This window comes from Microcebus murinus, chromosome 6, assembly GCF_040939455.1.
Source record: "Microcebus murinus isolate Inina chromosome 6, M.murinus_Inina_mat1.0, whole genome shotgun sequence".
Lineage (NCBI taxonomy): Eukaryota > Metazoa > Chordata > Mammalia > Primates > Cheirogaleidae > Microcebus > Microcebus murinus.
The window spans coordinates 2,017,149-2,021,971 of NC_134109.1; positions in this window are offsets into that span (position 1 = coordinate 2,017,149).

Below are 4,823 nucleotides of genomic sequence, written 5' to 3' on the forward strand. Positions count from 1 at the left end.
TGGGAGAAGGATAGCCCTAGGGGGCTAGTGGGCCCCCAGCCCTCTCCTCCCCTGTGGCTGGCCCATGTGGCTGGGGATCCACCTGGCCAGGGGGAGAAGGGTGGGCACGGCCCCAAGGACATAGGGGCCCTTGCCCTGCCCCCACCCAGCTTCCCTGCTCTGCCCCTCCCACTTCTTCCTCCCTCCAGCGTGGCACTGAAGACTCCTCCGCTTCAGGTCTAGGGCCTCTTACCTGTGCCCTGGCCTGTGCCCTCCCAGCGGAGGGCCAGTTCCTGCTTTCGGCCTGGTGCTTGCTTCCCTGGCCCGTCTGGGGCAGTCCCTCCTCGGGTCAGCCTACAAAGCCATCTGCTCTTAGGGAACGAGGTCAGTGGTTCTTGCTATGGCACTGGTCGGGGGGCCGGCAGGTCAGAGCCCCTTCTGTCACTATACTGATTCCCAGGCCCTCTCCAGCCCTGCACCAGGGAACCGGCACCCCTGGCCAGGCCCCTGGGGATGTGGTCCAGGCATTTCCCAGCTGCAGTCCCCTCCCAGCAACCAGAGACCCAGGCCCTCCTCTGCTCTCACCTTTCTGCCCAGTCCAAACCTGACTCCTGTACCAGCCATGCCGGGCACTGATACCCCTGGGCACCACCCCCAGAGCCTGCTGCCTCTGCCTGCAGCGGAGAGCAGGGTGGGCGTCAACCCGCTTTGCCCAGAGGCTGCCCCCTGGTGGCCATGCTGGGAACTCCCAGCCTCCCTGCAGGGACCAGCTCTGCTCCTTCCCTACCCTCCAGGGAGGGAGCTCCCCTGGGTGCGCCAACCCCACACGGGGCTCCTGTCTGTAATACCAACCAGTTCACCCCCCTGGGCGCTGGGTGTCATACCCCTGCCTATCAAGGGGCGGGCTGGTTCCATCCCAGAGGCAGAGCTGAGCCCGGGGTGGCTGGAGACAGGGAGCCCCTGCCCAGCCCTGGCCCCTGCCCTGCACCTGGCCCTGGCTTGGCCTGAGCACCTGCCACTACAGCCCAAGAAGCCGCCACTGGCTTTGGGAGGGCCCAGGAGCAGTGACACCATGAGGGGACATCTGGGTGGTCTCTCCTCTGGGGCGAGGTGTGCATGGCTGGCGCCTTTCCGAGGGGCAGTGCAGTGGGGGCAGCCGCGAGGCGGTCTTGCGGCTCGGCACCTGGCTGCTGCCCTCAGCACAGCCCTGGGGCTGCAGGGAGCTGTGGATCTGGTCCTGCCACATGGCATGTGCTGTTAGCACTGTGTGGCCTGTCACCAGGCTGCTGCCTCCCTGACCGCTTGTCCACACTGGTGGAGGGCATCAGGGAGAGGTGTCAGGCCCACAGTGGGGAGAGAGGGCTCCATTCCCAGGGTACCTGGGAACCCCAAAGGTTTTAAGGCAGTCCTGGCTGGAAAGGAACTGCCCTGGTGGGGGGCTGAGGAGTGGACTGGGGGAGGGTGGGGACAAGGAGTGTGGACACATGGTGAGGACTGGCCACGCTACCCTGACCTCTTCGACCCCCAAAGGTGGCCAGGGGTCCCTGGTCACGTCGGGAGTGTCTAGCAGTGATGCCACCAGGCCCTGCCTGCACCCTGCCTCAGCTTCTGGGTTTCACTTTATTTTTCTTTTTTTGGAAGCGGAGGGCTGGCCAGGAGCCAAGGCCTTCCTCTCTGGGATAAATATTTAATAGTCAGAAGCACTTTCTAAAATGAAAAATGGAGCTGGGCCCAGGAGGCTGGGGGTGGGGCAGGAGGCTCCCCAGAGCGCAGCAGTGTTTACAGTTGCGCCCTTCCGTCTGGCTGCGGTCCCTGCCCTGCCCAGCCTGCGGTGCCCTGCTCGCTGATCCAGTGCGTGCTTGTGAGAGTGAGGTGGTGGCATTGGGGCCACCTCCCGGAGAGCTCTGGGAGGGACTCCTTCCAGCGGCACGTCTATCTCTCCCAGGGTGGAGGTCAGGCAGAGCCGCACAGCCTGTTCTGGGCAGGAGCCCGGGAAGGGATCTGAGCCACACTCCCACCTGGGCACCACCTGGATGTGGGCCTGTTGCGGAGACCACGGCAGAAAGCAATCCAGGTGCCAGGGACACGGCCGGGGACAGGACACCTGGGGGCCTCTCAGGCCGTGTCCATTTGAGCCCTGCCTGCTGGAGGGGCTGCCCGGGTGCTGGTGTCTGGGTGGGTGGGGGGCCCCGGGCCCCAGCCCCACCCAGTGGAGTCAGGGCCCCTCTGTCTGGGCTGGAGCCTCATCCTCACCTGCTCTGGGGTTGGGGTCCGACTGGCAGGTGGCGCCCTCCCTGGCAGGCCTCAGTCCTGGGTGGCACCAGCACCGCAGGCTCCTTCGTGACACATCCCCTGAGAATGTCTCCTTGCCGGCTGACTCACTATCAGCTGCCCAGCCCCGCCTGCGCCTGGAGATGCCCGGCTGGCCCTGGGGTCCCAGCAGCTTTGAGCCAGCCTGGTCTTGTGTCTGCGGTGCGCTGTCTCTGGCCCTCCGCTGACCCAGCCCCTGCCTGGCCCTGAGCCCAGCCACGGGGAGCCGGGGGTGCGTGCGCAGGGTCCCTGGGAGCTGAGGCAGGTGTGCAAGGTGGACCAGCGCCTGGCCTTCTGGGGAGCCAGGGGTGCCCTCAGGACTGGGCACAGCAGTGGCAGGGTGTCAGGGGCCGCGCCCTCCCTGGTCATAGTGGTCCTGATTCCAGAGCTCAGGGCCTCCAGCCGACCCCTTCCCTACCTGCGTGTCTGCCCCCTCCTGTGGGCATCGCCGTCCAGGGGCTGTGGTGCCAAGAGCCACCTGCGCTGGCGTCAGTATGGGAGAGTCCAAGGGAGGGTCCAGGGTGGGGGCTGGGGGGTCCCAGGCAGAGGCACAGCCCGGAGTCTGGAGAGGCCTGGGGGTACAGCTCATCCTCCTGGCAGAGCTTATATTGGGGGTGGGGGTTGTGCCAGGAGGGGAGGTCACGGCCCCCTGGGCTGGGGGACGACACCATCTGTATAGCAGCAGGGGCCTGGGTGGGCTGATGGCCTGTGCTGTGGGCAGGGAACCTCCCTCTGGCTGCTGGGGGTGGCCACTGCAGTGATCCAGGCCAGTGTCACCAGGGGGGCCTGGGGAGGTGGCCAGAATCAGGTGTGTTTTAGGTGTCCTCAGGAGGCTGGGGGTTGCCTGATTGGCTCAGGAGACCCAGGGAGAGAATGAGGTGGAGTCAGTTTCTGTGCAGCAAGGTGACCCCACTCTGTGCCACCCCCAGTCTTATCTGAGTGAGGCTGGACCTCTGGAGCACTGTGCTGACTCAGCCAGCCCTGGCCCACCTGGGGGGTGGCAGGCAGCAAAGTTCCCAGGTGACCAGGTGAGAGCCGTCTGGGACTGGAAGTGTCCCAAGAGCAGGCCTGGCCAGCTGTCCTGTCACAGTGCAAATAGAGTCTTTTTCCAGCTTTGCCACCGTTAGGTTTTTACATCAGCCTTTTTTTTTTTTGGAGACAGAGTCTTGCTCTGTCACCCAGGCTGGAGTGCAGTGGCATCATCACAGCCTTTAAACTCCTGGGCTCAAGCCATCCTCCTGCTTCAGCCTCCCAAGTAGGTGGGACTACAGGTGTGCACCACCACACCCAGCTAATTTTTCTATTTTTATTGAGACAGGGTCTCACTCTTGCTCAGGCTGGTCTCGAACTCCTGAGCTCAAATGATCCTCCTGCCTCAGCCTGCCAGAGTGCTAGGATAGCAGGTGTGAGCCGCTGTGCCCGGCCACATCAGCCTTTTTAGGGAGTGATGGGGCAAAGCTGGGTGTGGGGGGTCCTAGCCCTGGCTGCCATGTCTGGTAGGGGCCCCTTACTGCTCCTTTCTGTGCCTTTTGTACTGGGCTGTCCCCAGAAGGCTCATCTCTTGGCCGTTGTTGCTTACCGGGGCCTGGCCTTCTGTTGCTGACCTCCCAGAGCTGAGTCTGACCCCTCACTGCCCTGGAGCCCCAGGCTGGGCCGTTCAGCCTGCGGCCTGCGCCAGCCTGCCTATGCGGAGCGGGTGCCCACAGCCAGCTGCGCTCCAGCACCCGCAGGCCAGGGCGTGGCAGCTCCAGTCCCAGCAGATCTGCAGGTAGCACAGCCGGGGCCTGCTGGCCTCCCACAGCAGAGAGGGGCCACAGGTGGAGTCCAGGGGTACAACAGGGCGAGGTGCCCGGGAGGTGGCAGGCCAGGTAGCCAGGGCTCTGAGTAGTGGGTGCCTTGCGTGGACTTGGGGGCTGTTTCTTAACCACCACTTGTGTCCGGATGACTGGGAGGGGTGGGAGGCTTGTTAAAAAATGCTGGTTCCTTGGGCCTACCACACCCAGCTTATGGGGTACCATGGGGCTCTGGGGTGGGGGCTGCTGGTGAGTGTGGGCTGGAGGGGCCCTCGGGGGGCACAGGCAGGTGGGCAGCAGCCAGGGCCACTTCCCTCGGGGTCACTGGCCCGGCCCTTGCTTGGGTTCAGTCCTGCCCTTGGGCTGTGCCTCCCCCTCCCTTCCCTGCCCTGGCACCCACAGGGAAACTGAGGCACAGGCTGTGTGCACAGCCTGCCCAGGAGGGACCTGCTTTACTCTCTGTGCACACTGCAGGCCTAGGCCCCCACACTAGCCAGGCTGGGCCAGGGGTGGTGACTCAGAGCACTGGTTTCCTCCTCAGTCAGCTGCTCAAGCGTGGGGGGGCTCAGGGTGGGGCCCCCGGCTGGCAGTGAGGGGGGCTGGCCAGTGAGGAGGCTGGCCAGTGAGGGGGCTGGTGGGGTTCCTGGCCACGCCCTCTGGTGGGCGTGGGGATCCTGGCAGGGCTCCCAGGGAGGGCGGGATGGTAGAGATGGGTGGGGCTGGAGGGAGGCGGCCAGCTGG